Below are 15,700 nucleotides of genomic sequence, written 5' to 3'. Positions count from 1 at the left end.
TCCAGCCTTTGCGGCCCTCCACTTTAATCGCTGTCCTTGTGGTCATCAAAACGAGCTTCGGTTCTTTCCAGCGGGGCTCCAGCGGGCTTGAACGATCAAAATTCCGGATCAACACCAAATCCCCTGGAACGACCTCGTGCGGTTTCACTTGCGTGTTGTCTGGAAAGGCAGCAGCGACCTGTGAACGACAAGAGAGTAGTGCAGACATCAAGGAAGCCAGGTAATCTGTCAGCATATTACTGTCAACATCAGTAATTTTACGTGGCATTGGTGTACCCCACATGTTCGGGGGACGACCGAAAACAACCTCGAAAGGGGACAGACCTGAACGGGAGTGAGCGACCATTCTCATGTAAAAAAGGGCGACTGGCAGAGCTACCATCCAATCTACGCCTTTTTCGGCACAAACCTTGGCAATGCGGATTTTCAGAGTCTGATTATGTCTCTCGACGAGGCCAGCTGCCTCGGGGTGTCGTACACAATGGAACTTCCACTGGTACCCTAACAGAAGAGATACTTGTTTCATGAGTTCGGATGAGAATGGCTGGCCGTTATCTGAATACACGACCCTGGGCAAACCATAGCGGGGAAAAAACTCACAAACCAACTGCCTGGCAGTGGTCGCGGCAGTGTAATCTGGGACTGGGTATGCTTCCGTCCATCTGGACAAAGCGCATACAACTACGAGGACATACTTGAAACCTCGGCATCTATCCATCTGAATATAATCCATCTGGAGGACTTCAAAAGGGTGGTCAGGAGGATGGAATCCACCTTGTTCCACCGGAACACCTTTACCTGGATTGAACTGACAACATGTCATGCAGGTACGTACTTTCTGTTTGGCTGCTGCTCGTAAATGCTTGTTAAACCAAAGGTTCTGGATGCTGTCTAACATGGCTTTCTCTCCTAAATGTGCTGGACTATGTGCGGTATTAACAATAACTTGAACCATAGAGTTGGGGAGAAACCATGTCGCTTTTCCCTTCGTCAACCATCCCTGGTCTGTCTGGACCCCTCCTTGTTCAGACCATTTCTTGATTTCGTCTGGGGTAGCATGTGACTGGATGTCTAGTACATCTTGTGTAGGGTCCTTAACTGTCATACAAGTAGTCTGTTCTAGAATATCTGTCTTTATCGTATTAACTAGAATGTCTGGAGTCTGGGCTGTAAGTTTGGCTGTTCGATCGGCTAGATCGTTACCTTGGGAAATAGTGTCAGTAGCTTTCGTATGTGCTTTGCACTTCATAATGGCAATGGCTTTCGGTAAATGTATTGCGTCTAACAGAGCTTGAATGAGGGGGCCATGCTGAATCTTGGCTCCATGAGAGGTCATGAAACCTCTTTCTTGCCAGAGTACTCCAAAGTCGTGTACGACTCCGAATGCATAACGTGAATCTGTATAGATGTTTACTTTCAGGTTCTTGGCTCGTATGCAGGCTTGGGTCAGAGCGATGAGCTCTGCTGCTTGAGCAGACAGGGTGTCAATACGATGTGTTTCTATGACTTCAGTTTCAGTAGTCACTGCATACGCAGCTACTAGTTCTCCTGTACTTGTTCTCATACATGAACCATCCACATAAAGTGTCAGGTCGGGATCAGGTAATGCAATGTCTGTCAAGTCTTGTCTTGGCTTCGTCATGATGTCAATAATTTCCACACAGTCATGTGTGGCAGGGTTTGGAACAGTCGAGGGTAACAGTGTAGCAGGATTTAAAATGTTGCAGCGTCTGATTTCTATGTGTGGCTGAAACAGTGTCAGTTCATAACCTGTTAATCGTGCAATTGTCAAGTGCTGAGTCTGTGTTCGGTTTAAAAGAACTTCCACGGAGTGTGGAACTTGTACTGTCAGGGAGTGTCCTAACACTATGGAATCACTTTGTCTGATAGCTAGAGCTGTGGCTGCAACTGACTTGAGGCACGCAGGCAGAGCCTGGGCTACTGGATCTAATGTGCTAGAAAAATAAGCACAAGGCTTGTGTTGTCCTGCTTGATCTTGTGTGAGAACAGACAATGCTGTACCATTACGTTCAGTAACAAAAAGTGTAAAAGTCTTACTGTAGTTTGGTGTCGCTAATACAGGTGCATTACATAAAGCTTTCTTTAATTCATTAAAAACAAGTGTATGTTCCTGGGTCCAAGGGAGGACAGTCGATGTGGCTGCCTCCTGTGTCGTTAACTGTATCAGTGGTTTAGCTAGATATGCATACTGAGGAATCCATTGTCTGCAGTAAGAAGTGAGGCCGATAAAAGCTTGTACCTCCTTTTGTGTCTTGGGCTGTGGAAGATGTGCTATTAACTGGATGCGGTCAGGTGTCAACTGTCTACCCCTCTTGGACAGTAAGTGTCCAAGGTATACCACTTGCTGGACACAGAATTGCAGTTTCGAAGGGGACACCTTGTGCCCCATCTCGGCCAGAAAATACAAGACTGTAAGTGACGCACGTTCGCAGTCACGTTCTGTACGGGCTGTTATTAATAGATCATCGACATACTGGAGCAGGGCAGTGTCAGTTGGCATGTGAATACTGTCTAGTTGTCTTTTAAGTGCTTGACTGTAAATACTAGGACTTTCTGTAAAACCTTGAGGAGCTCGTGTGAATTTATAGCTTCTTCCATTTAAACAGAATCCGAAAAGAAACTGGCTGTCTTTATGAATGGGGACACTAAAGAATGCGTTCTTGAGATCAATAACAGTAAAGAACGTAGCTTCGGAATCAATGGCAGTCAGTAGGGAAGAGATGTCTGGAACCACAGGGTACTGGGGTATGATACATTTATTAAGTTCACGAAGGTCAATCACTAATCGATAAACTGGAGGTGCATTTGGATCAGTACGTTTAAGAATCGGAATGATAGGAGAATTACATATATTGGAGTCAGTTTCTACAACTACTCCTTGAGTAATGAGTTCGTCAATAATTTTCAATAAGGCTGCTACAGCCTCAGGTGGCAATATGTACTGTCGGATTCGTGGTAATACAACACCTTGTTTCAGAGTGACACGATAGGGTGTAATGTGCATACAACCTACATCAGTTAGACCTTGCGCCCATAAATGCTGTGGTACATTCAGTAATCTTGGATCAAAATCACGTAACACATAATGACCTTTAAAATCACGTAAAAACAATCTCACACCTTCTGGGGAACAGCATATTACCGCTCCTAATTCTTTCAATGTTTTAATACCTAGTAAATTTTCGGGACAGGATTTCGTAAGTACCAAGTCTGTAGTTCGGGACAATGGACCAACTTCTAGGGAAACTGGTTTCGATATTTCATTAACAATAGGCTTTCCTGAAAATCCCAGGGAAACGTTTCTTGAGCCTGAGAGTGGAGCCCCTGGAACCTCGTCATGACTGATGGTAGTCCTACTTGCCCCTGTATCAATCAGAAACTTTCTGTCTTTCCCTAATACTTGACTGTGTACATAGGGACCCTCTTGATCTACAGGAACCTCGATGAGAGGCAAGCCAACCTCCCTCTCTAGGCTGTTTCATGAATACTGCTGATATTCTGGATAATCTGACTGTGCGTACTGGTACATCTGTTGTGTAACGTGTTGTGTGGCAGCTGTAGGCTGCGGTACTGTAACTGTCTGTTGTGCGTTCTGCGGTGGCTGGGCATTCTGCGGAACTTGTTCTTGTCTAGGAGGACGTGGTCTCTCTTTCGTCTTACCTGTAGCTATGTTGTGTTTCAGAACTGCACATTCGTTTATATAATGACCTGGCTGTTTACAGTAATTGCAGGTCCCTTTAACAGGAGCTGCAGAATGACTAGTCTGGTTCGGACCCCTCTTCTGACTATCTGGTTGAACAGACTGTGCAACTAGTACTTTCATTTTCGTGTCTTTCATACGTCTCCTTTCGTGTTCTTGTTCTTCCCTGATTCTATTCTGGTGATATTGTAGCATCTGGAGCATCTGAGATGGGGTATTAGCTTGCCAAGTACTCTCGACTTTCAATACTCTATTTTTAACTTGCGGTAAAGAATTCTCAACTAGTTTGGTAACAAAAAGATGTGGATACGACTCACTACTTGTTTTCAGACCGCTATTAATAATGAAACATTTCTCAAATCTGGAATAAAAATCACTAGTGTCTTCGTCTTGTTTCTGTTTACAGGCTGAGATGGCATCCCAATCTTCCTTTTTCGTGGCTAGTAATCTTGGCAAGACTTGTATTAACAGTTCGGGCAACTCTTTGGCTTTATCCCCAAGACCAGTACCTGGGACTCGCGCATTATCTTCGGTCTCTAACGCGGTCCAATCTATCTTTTTCTCTCCCACCTCCCATTCTTTTTCTTTAAGTTTTTCATATATGCCCGCAGGCAGCAGGACCTTTAACATTTTTATGATATCAGGATACGTGTATTCTCCCATACGGAGCATGTCTTTTAATTCACGATGGAACCCTGCTGGATCTTTATCGTGACAGGGTATTAACTTTTTCATTTCTAGTAGTTCTATTTTCGTGATAGGGGTGTAAACAAATACTCGTTCGAGATTACCTCCCTCTCCCTTAACTGGATGCACTTCTCGTAACGGATTCTGTCTGTCTATGTAGAACGGAGGTGAAATAGGAACAAAATGCGGAGTCAGGAACGTTCTGTATTTGTGGCGCTGTTCTAAAATGACGCTAATTAAATCGGTACCTAGACCTTTCCATCTGTTTAAGAGTAACTCGTTCAATATATTATATAAGGGACCTGGATCAGAATGCTGGCTCTCGTAGAGTGTGATGAGATGCTGGATCATGTACATACCCATTAGTCGTTGCTCGGCTGGGGGCAGTTTCAAAAACATTTGGGCCACTACTTCGTCTGGAAACGTGGCAGAGTCACTAACCCATCGGACTGCTGATCGGGCTAGTTCTTGTTCATGCATGGTACTAAGTCCATTGTAACCTATTCGTAGTTTCAGAATTTTATCTGTAGCCTGGAATACTTGTTCAAGAGAACACTGTTCTGGTACGGGAGGAGGAAAAGCTTTCTTGTAATCTAGGCGTGTGTGTCTATCGGAAAGTCTCGTTCTACCTACATACGCTATTCTGCTGGGATTCTCGGTGTCTACATCTTCGTCTAAAGAATCATTCTCTTTGTCTGCTACTATTCTTGCTTTCTCCTTTTGGTGTATACTTATAATTTCTCTCCGGATCTTTCTGTACATGGTTTCTATACTATTTTGTGTCTTGTGTTTTCCGTCTGCTATATTGTCACTCCATTTTGTCAGGACTTTCATCTCTTCTGGACTTTTATCAGGACGATCCTGTTCTCTTATTAAACAATTTATTAGAAATTGCAAAATCATGCCTTGAATCTCGACTTTCCTGTGTGCCATAGCTTCGTGAATACTTTCTGGTTTCTCCCCTGTTCGGATAAAATGATATATTCTGTCTAAATGTTCTTTCATATCTGATATGGTGATCAAGAAGTTTGCAACTCGTCGTAAACGTACGGAATATAATATCATGTGATCTTCGCCTGGCACTGGGTCATATCTACAATCAGTAAGGAACTTCCTGAGGGCTTCATACGTAGCCACTTTTGGCGTACGTTGTAATGCGGCATCTCTCAGCGTCAGGCGCTTTGTTTGAGGCGGGGTGGTAGGAGCACCTCCCTCTGCCCCTCCTGACCTGGAATCGTCAGTTAATACTGACTGTGCGGCTGCTGGTAACATGACTGGTACAGTAGGGATACGTAATGTGGGTTGATCCTGGGGGACTGGCGCATGGACAGGACCAACGACTGGAGGCACAGGAATTACATTATTAACAGAATGCTGGACCTGAACTTGGACTGGCAGGGTAGGATCTGTATTTGCATATTCTGGGACAGTGTCATCCAAATAGGAAGAAAGAAAAATTTCGGCTGCAGTCGGTTTATGACGCAGCTTAGTCGGAACCAATGGTGGCGGTAAATTATGGAGTGCTTCCGGGGTCGCTTTCGGTAAACCCTCGGCGAGAAGAGGATACATACCTTTAATAAGGGCATTTCTCTGTCTGTCTGACTGTTCTGCTCTAACTCGTTCACCTTCTTCGATTAATTCCCTTTCTTGGGCTTTTTCTGAGGATTCCCTACTTAATTCTGCTTTTCTGAATTCTTTCTCGGTTCTTTTATGAGATTCTTTGCGCCATAACTCTATGGCATCTTTCTGGGACTGTCTGGCTTTCTTTTTCCATAATGCTTCTTCTACTCTCATGATGCACTCGGCATCCCATGTTCCTGAAACAGGCCATCTATATTTCTCTTCGAGATGTTTCGTGTAGTCAACCCATAAATCTAAATATAGTATGGCATCCAAGCCATGCTTGTGATACATAAAATGTCCAGGACTGTCCCTGGGAGGGACAGGAACTGATTCTTCGAGTAACCCTTTTCTGGTTTTTATCTGACGTAATTTCGAAAACAGCGGCATATTTGAACCGTACTTGAACTTGAACACAATACACAATACACAATGAACACAGTAATGAGTAGCAAAACAATCATTCATACCACGACATCAAGAACACATTAATAACAGGTCGAACAGAATACTACCTGATACATTGAAAAACACAATACTTGAATTTCTCGAGAACAGACTTACTAGAATTACTGGATGCACTGCTAAAACAGTACAGAACATACCGGTCTCCTAAAGAGACACGTCATACCGTATCCACCTAGGTGAACACGTCGGACCGGATCTGTGTACCCAAACCCGTCGGACCGGGCACAAATTAATGAACACCCGTCTAGATACCCCCAGCAACGGTACTCACCGGGAAGCAAACTGAAGGCCTCGGACTGGACTGGACTGGACTGCTACGACGTCTGGTTACTGCTACGCACTACGCATGTGCTTCGGGCTTCGGGCTTCGGTTACAGGTGGGCCTCCGGATACCTCGGACCTTGCTCTCTCGGCTTGGGCTCTGGTCGGAACGACCCGCCTTCCTCACCGCCTCGTCTGGATGCCGGACCGCAGTCTCCGTCTCCTCCGTGGGCCTGAGGGAGACTTGAGCAGAAATATCTGCAGGTGCGCAGTAGAGGTCCGTCACGGCTGTAGAAGGGTCAGGGGGCCTGCGTTACATCGCCGGCGCGTGGGGAAGGGGCTCGTCCCTGTTCGGGCGCCATTTTATGTGGTAAATAAATAATTAATTACCGGTACTATTTTTCTATACATTAATCAAAACAGATAGCTCAATAAATAAGAGGCAGGATCCGTGGAATCTGAGTCAGAATGGCTTTAATCGGATGGCTCGAGCCTAAAGACCATGGTATGGCATGCAATGGAAGGGAATGGCAGCTGCAACGTCTCATCAACAGTACATAGTATATATAGGAAAACATTACAATTTTATTGAATACAGTAGGCGTAACAAGTGACAAACGTAAGATATGAACACATGGGCGTACAAAGAAGGCGTGCACAGGGCGTGCACGTAGACATGTGATGAAAACGTCACAGAAGTGTCATAAATGGGTGGATACATGGAGGGGGCTACCTGGGCAGCTGGAACCTTTAACCTACTGGTGCGCGCAAACGGGCCATGACTTGTAACTGGGGAGAGCTGGGGGCTCTGACTTCTGCACTAGAAGAGGAGACTAAAGTCTGGGATGTCAGGACGACATGTACCTATAGCATATCTGATATCTGGTGTTTGGAGAACATGTTGATAGAATCTAGAAGTTATCAGGGCAAAGGCTACTTGACACTAAGGCTGGTGCATGCATATATTCTACATGTATTGCGTGTGCTATGAATCTTCTTATGGATACTAATTCAGTAATTCTCTTGCATGGAGACAGGAAGACTAGACTATAGCTGAAGATGTTTATGCGGTTCGTTAGCTTAGGAATGTGAAGCCGGGGAGCTGAACTGATAACTAGAGGCATAACATATTCTTGGCAGACAGGCAGGCAGGCCAGGCCGGGCACCGCGCTGCTTGGCAGAGAGTAAGCGAAGGGTCAGGGATGCGGGAGGGGCTGCATCGCTCCTCGGAGTGGTTTCAGGAGACTGGAGCTTGAATCTGGTGTCCGGGCCCTTATGAGGCCTAGAGACGGAGACAACTTGATGAATTAACGTGCACAATGTAAGACGTTGGCAACATAGGCCTAATACTCGTTGCTTTCACGAGGACTGGAAACTGGCATACTAACGTTGGACACAACTATAATTGCGTCTTTATTCGGTCAAGGGGGAACATATGCATATCGATCATGCACATATAACATATAATGGGGAACACGTAGGGACACATGACAAGGCAAAATTCAATTTTCCTCACTTTGACTACCAATAACATCACAGGGTTGTCTGCTTGTGGCATCCTTTTCCCATCAATAACCTCATATTTGTTGCTGAGTGACAAAGGCAAGAAGTAAAAAAGCTGAAACTAAACAGGGGTTTTAGGGTTGTGATTACTTTCTTTTGCCTTTGCTATGTCCTGAGTTCTGATTGTGGTTTTACATCTGTTTATTTGTCTAGTATTCATTGCATGGCAAGACATACTTGGCGTCCCAACAGAACTACGAACACAGATTTCAACCACGGACAGACCGCACACCGATTTACGTGGTTGAGAGACCAGTTGAACCCTTTAATCCAAATTGGAATCTAAGACCAGATATGAAATTGTACTAAGCCATGAGGAAGCCCTGCTCCAAATGACCACATAGGGGCGAAACACATGTTGGCTGTGTGAAAGCTTCATTGTCTTGCCATGCAATGAATACTGGACAAATAAACAGATATAAAACCACAATCAGAACTTTGCAAGCATTTCTTTGTCTGGAATGAACTGAAAAAAGATGGAGGAGGCACTCGCACACTCCTTATTGATTACTAACTGAGTTATCAAAATGTTCAATACCTCGAGACTCACTTCTTCTAAAAACAAGATATACGGCTAATAAGTCCTGGAGGAGAATCCTTGAACCCTTCATCATTACCTTGAGGTTACGTAGTTTTTGGCTTCGCTTCGTGTCTAGCCGTCATTTTGTGTCTATCCGCCATTTTGTGTTGCCTCACTCAGGCAGCACGGCGGACATGGTGTTTTTGCCTTTTTCAGCTGCTACGTGTCTTGTCTGTTAAAGAGTAAACCCTCTGCCCTTGTTTACGAAACTGATGTCAGGGTCTGGCCGAGTCCACTAATCCATGTTTAGGCTGATTGATCCCTGTCTCGACTGACTGTTTGGCTCTCACTATTCTTCCTCACTTTATCTTATTTGACTGGCCTTCGCTATTCTCTTCGTGTATTCTCTTGTTACATAAACTATCCTTTTGAAGCATTCAAACATGTTCTACCACCTGCAAATCGAATTATGGGCACTAGTGTTGATTAACTTGAGGGGAGGAGAGCACACGGGGTCTGAAGAATGGGTGTGTTTTGGACATTCGATAACTTGTTTTCGAACTATTCCTATTCGTCAGTTTTGTATGTTGGGGAGTGGGCATTGTAAATCTGTACACTATAATAGATTGTGCGCCGCGGAATTAAGTGGCAGTCTCCTGAGAATCTACCACTGGTGTACTTCTAGGACCACTGTGCTTAGCTGCAGCTAATAAACCTGCTTTTCTACGCCTAACAGAGTGTCTCGTGTCTCTGTCTGACAAGGCAGGTGAACCCGGAGATATTAGGCGTGCCCTGTGCCGCTGGACCCATAAGGCCAGGTTCTCCAATTGGCGACCAACGTGGGGCGACTTCAGTGGTAGTGGTTCAGCCCGAAGATCGTGAGGAGCTTCGCAAGAAAATTCTGGGGGATTTGCGAACCACGTGAGCGACCCCTGTATGTCGAAGTGGACCGAAAGTCTCTTGAAGCGTGGCTACTCCTTTCCGACGACTGCTGCCCTGACTGTCGCCCTGCCTTGGCCCTCTGATGATGATTGGTATCGCAAGACGTTAGACGGACATCTGTTGGCGTGAGAAAATATTTAGTTAAGTATTCGTGGGTAGCGCCCACTCTTTGTTTGGTTTTGGTTTTTGTTATTCGATCAGTGCACTTATCGAAGCCGAGGGGTAAGTACATTTGTGCTGTGACTATATTGTCTTTCAAACCCCTTGACGTTTGGAAAAATCCAGTTCGTTACGAAATGCCTGGATTTAGTAAGTTTAGGAAATTTTGTTGTTTTGGTTGTTCTAGGGATTCCCGGCTAGAGGATTCTTGTCCGATTCCTCCGGTTGGAACTCCCACTTATGAGCTCTATTCAAAGCATGGTCTTGGTCCTATTATTTTCAATGAAACATGGATCCGGTACACAAAGAAAGATGGTGTTTTACAGTGGCCACAAAATGGTAGTTTTGAGCCTGACTTATTAAATAATTTGGAAGCGATTTTGTTTAAAAGAAAAGCCCGACCGGCAATGTTTGACTCTTTCCGCCTCTGGCGTAAGGAAGCCAAGCAGAAAGAAATTAAACAAGCAAAAAAAGATAGAAAAATACAAGACATAACGATACTAGGCTGCCCAACAGTTTAAAAATGATGAGACTGATCAGTTGATTGAAGTTTCAGAACGGCAGCATCGTATGGCAATGGATAGGTGTTATCCTGTGTTGCCTATTTCCTCAAAGAGTAAAGGTCCTCACGAGGATCCTTTCATGTCCCATCTATTAACATTACCTCCACCTTATGTATTAGGTGCTAATGCACTCCCATTACAACCTGCTGCTACTCCAGTTCTTCCGGTTCCTGCACCTTTGCCTCTTCCAGTGATTCAACCTCCGCCTCGTTTGCCACCGACTTCTGTACCCCAATCTTCTGTACTCCAGTCGCCTTCATCTTCAGTTTCTTTTGCTACTAGTTCCTCTCCTGTTTTACAGAATACATTGTCTCCTGTTCTAGTGTCGGATTCCCCTACTGCTCGACAACTATTAGTTAATACTGTCTCTGGTCTTTTGTCACCTTTTCTTGGGCCTCTTTCTTTTTCTCCTGCTTCATCTCGAAGGCAATCTCGTAGTCAGATTCCAGAATCGGAAGAACGGATTGCGTTAGATTCTCTCGCTCGTAATTGGATCATGAGTAGTCTACAGTATAGTGTGCGTGATATCTTAGACATCTTTCTTCAATGGAATGCGCCTACACAGAGATATGTCTTTAATGTTATGTGTAATACTCTTAGCAAAGCATGGGGAGATATGGATCTGGATTTACCTCCACAGGGTTTGTTTGAGATACAGGATACATTTGATAAGGGACATATTGTGGGTCCTGATGTAGAGCATGCTGTTCATAAACTTGTTACTTTCAAGTCTTCCTTTTTCTCTCAAACTCCTCTTGAACCTGATCCTGCGGTTCGCCGTAAAATAAAACAATATCCTATGCGAAAAGTTCCTCCAATATGGAGAGATGAATTTCCTCAAGCAGGTGCTAATCCACCTATTCCAGCTCATTTTCAGCGTATATGGGTACATGATCCTTGGAAAAGATGGGAAGTGTTGGCACTTAAACAGTCCTTACCGGACCCTCGTAAGAATCCTGCTGGGTATTATAAAGAGTTGTCTCAAACTGTTGATGCATGTATCATGAATTTGGCAGATATTGATTTACTGATGGGCAATGTAGTCCCACCGGCTATATGGGCCAAAACTCGTAGAGAAGAACATGATCAAGCTTTAGGTGGTGCTTGGGCTGCCATAATAGCCGCAGATGCAGGACAAATAGGTGGTGCCAAACCCGATGATTTGATCACGAATTACCGGGGAAAATAATAGCTCTTAAGAAAACAATGATGCCTGCTGTACGCGTTAACTGGGATAAGTTAGCGGCATGTAAGCAAAAGACAGATGAAAGTGTCTCCGATTTCTTTACTCGTTTCGAAGAAACTTTCATCGATCATAGTGGTCAAGATATGAGTACTGAAGGTGGACAGCAATTATTTGTAGATACATTTGTCTTTAATTTGCTTCCAGAATTATCACATAAATTGAAACAATCAGAGAGTTCATGGGCTGTTTCGTCGACTGTCCAAATATTAGCTACTGCTCAGTATTATGAGAATAGAGATAACGAAGAAAAGGTAAAAGTGGAGAAAAAGACTAAAGAATTGAAAACGAAGATTCTTTTGCAACAGGCTTATCCCCCTCGTTCTGATCAGCCCCAATCACAACAGCCTCCACAGTTTCAAAGGTTATTACAGAAACCTACACCTTTCGTTCCCCGATCTCAGTTGGGTCCTAATCAATGCGCCTATTGTAAAGAGGAAGGTCATTTTAAGATTACTTGTCCGGTTCTACTACAGCGTGCTGGTGGACAATCTGTGCTACGAGGTCTTGGTGGTGCTCAGTCAGCTCCTAGGAGTAGAGGACGAGGTGTGTTGCCTCAAGGACAGCATTCCTTACCCACGCAGAACACTATGAATTATTTTGATCAGCAGAATTCTCAGTCCGCCCAATATTAGAATGACGATTATTATGTGGAGAGCGAAAGTCCTGATTTTCACACTAGCTAGGACAGCCATAGACAAAGTAAGGGAGTCGTATCAGTTCCAGTGGATCAGAATGGACCTTATGTTGATGTTGTAGCATTGGGTGTTACAGAACCACTTCATTTGGATACTGGTGCAATGAGAAGTTCTATTATACATTCCAAACTCCCTGGGCCACCTTTGTCCTGCTTAACAAATGTTTCTATAGGATTTTCTGGCGCCCCAGTTGCTAACCCTATTTCTTGTCCTTTGCCCATTTTTTTGGTCCGTATGATTTAGAAGCTCCACTTCTTTTGACGACGAGTTGCGGAGAGAATTTATTGGGTTTGGATTTGTTAAAACGTTTGCATGCTACATTGTATTGCTCCCCCTCTGGTGTACATCTTACTTTGGGTGATAAATTGACTTCTCCGATGTACGTATCTAAACACCAACTGCCACTCGAATTGCGTTCACTTCCTGCTACGCTTTGGGCTACGGGTCCGAATGATGTTGGTTTGCTTCAAATTCCACCATATGTGATTACTGTCAAGCCTGATGTTAAGTTGCCTCGCATTCCTCAATATAAGATATCTAATGATGGTGAGAGAGCTTTATTGGCTATTGTTTATGACTTGGTTCAGAAGGGTGTGGTTAAAGAGACTAGAGGAAATGTTTGCAATAGTCCTGTTCTGCCTGTCCTTAAACGTACTGATCCTTCTCAGCCACCTGTGTATCGTTTCGTAATTGATCTTCGAGAAGTCAACAAAATTGTTATCCCTCAGTTTCCTGTTGTCCCGGATATTACTGCTTTGCTCACTATGATTCCTGGTTTGGCAGCTTGGTTTTCGGTTATTGATCTCAAAAATTCTTTCTTTAGCATTCCTATTGCTGAGGAGAGTAGGGATCTCTTTGGATTCTCCCTCGGAGGACGAAGCTTTAGATTTAAGCGTGCACCTCAAGGCTATTGTGAGAGTCCCTCCATCTATAGTCAGGCTTTGAAATCTCAGCTTGAACTTTTTCTTTGCCTCCAGGTGCCACTCTTATATAATATGTGGATGATTTGTTAGTGGCTGCCGATTCGGAAGATGTTTGTAAAAACGTGACTGTGTTACTTCTGCAACATTTGTCTCACTTACATCATAAGGTGTCACCTTCTAAGTTACAATATTGTTGCCAAGAGGTTAATTATTTAGGTCATCTCTTGTCAAAGGAGGGAAGGCGATTGACCCCAGAACGTATCCATGCAATTCCACGAATGTCTGTGCCATCCACACAAAGAGAGGTACTTGCTTTCTTAGGCATTACCTCTTATTGTAGACAATGGATCCCGAATTTCTCTTTATTGGCTAAACCTTTGTTGGCACTTACCTTGAAAGACACACCCCAACCTCTTCCTTGGACTGATGAATGTCAGAAGAGGGGAACGCCGCAAAACATCGAGAGGGCACATTGCGAGGGGGGCCTGCAGCTTACCTGACTCGCCGGATCATCAGGGCTTCGTGGCATTGCTGGGTCCCTGATGCTGTGGTCTCCCCCGCCGCCGAGCTGCTGGCAACGCTCGGCCGCGGAGCGGGGTCGAGACTACAGCTCCCAGCCTGCCCTGGGAGAAGACCGGCCACTTCCTGGTTGGCGCGAACGGAGGCGCACAAAAGCAGACAGCTCCCACAGAGGAGCGGGAACGCCGCAAAACATAGAGAGGGCACATTGCGAGGGGGGCCTGCAGCTTACCTGACTCGCCGGATCATCAGGGCTTCGTGGCATTCCTGGGTCCCTGACGCTGTGGTCTCCCCCGCCGCCGAGCTGCTGGCAACGCTCGGCCGCAGAGCGGGGTCGAGACTACAGTTCCCAGCCTGCCCTGGGAGAAGACCGCCCACTTCCTGGTTGGCGCGAACGAAGGCGCACAAAAGCAGACAGCTCCCTCCACGTCGCGGACGCGCGCGGACGGCGCCGGGCGGAGCCCGGGCAGAGGGGGGCCGTCTGTGGCCGTCGGGGGCCGAAGGAGGCCGGGCTGGGCCACCCCATTTACACCTGGAGCTGACAATGGGTAAGCGCAAGAAAGCTACTAATATGGAGGAGGGAGGGAAGAACGCTAAAGTCCCAAGGCACTCAAATTCTAACTCAATATTGACCTATCTGACATCGGCGGTGGGTGCATTGACGAAAGAGATTGCCAATGCTGAGCTCGAACTGGCTCAGGTAGCTACCCCTACTTCCCCAGCCGCCATTATCCCTTCGACCCCCCCGGACCTGGATGATATGACGCCCAATGTCAACCCCCTGCCTCCACTAGACCCCATTGTGACAATCGTTAACCCTCCTCCCCTTACATGCCATCCTACTAGGGAATTTATCCGAGAGTTGAGTCGGCAGCCAACCAATCAAACAAGGAAGAGATCGTTGGATGATGTTGTCACCAGCTTCCACCCCCCTAACTTGCCAACTGACCCACTGGGGGACAAATTAGAGGAACTTTTTGTTGCCAGGATCGAACCACTACTTGTTGGGATCGCAAAAGACATTGTGGACACATTAAACAACTGCCTAGAAGGACTTTTAAAGAAATGTGCTCTAATCGATAAACTGGTCAATAACCCCCCGCCTCATATGGTCCAGCACCCTAGTGCAACATGCCCTGAGGGTACGGGAGGGAGGAAGTCAAATGCCAAAGGGGATATCACAAAAGCATCAAATGCGGCACCGCAACCTGAGAGTACCATAGAGGCTCCCAATGCTAACACAGTCATACGAATTAGGGACGCACCCCCGCTTATTACTGAAGGGCATCCTCAGCCCAGTACACTTGCACTTGGGAGGGCATCCTATAGCAAATATAAACTAAACCTGCCTCCTGAAGCCTCCCCATTTGTAGCCGTTTTTATTGGGGTCCCGCCACTAAGGGCTGGGGAGGCGGAATCTACCATGGATCTCATGGTTAAAACTAACAAGTGGTGCTCGGATAAATGTTGTGGGGAGAACATAGCAGATGAGATTATTTTTGCAAGGAGGGTAGGTTGGATTGGCAATCACCAGAAATCTACCAAAGGAGACTGTGTGGTCATTAACTTTGGTAGGGCAAACCTAGCAGCTAGGCTATTCTGGGATGGCTCTGACCTATCTTCAAAGGACCAACTGAGACCTGTACCGGTGTTTTTTTTTTACCCCTCCCCTGATCACCTTACACAACCTAGACGCCTTTTGTGTAGCAAACCGGGAGGGCGCCCACGATTGGGAGAGGGAAGGTCCAACACATACGTACCCCCACAAACTGTAAGGTGCCCAACTATCCAACCAACTAGTCACCCACTTGAG

Source organism: Lissotriton helveticus, chromosome 5_1 (assembly GCF_964261635.1).
Source record: "Lissotriton helveticus chromosome 5_1, aLisHel1.1, whole genome shotgun sequence".
Classification (NCBI taxonomy): domain Eukaryota; kingdom Metazoa; phylum Chordata; class Amphibia; order Caudata; family Salamandridae; genus Lissotriton; species Lissotriton helveticus.
Note: the sequence above shows the minus strand (reverse complement) of the source record.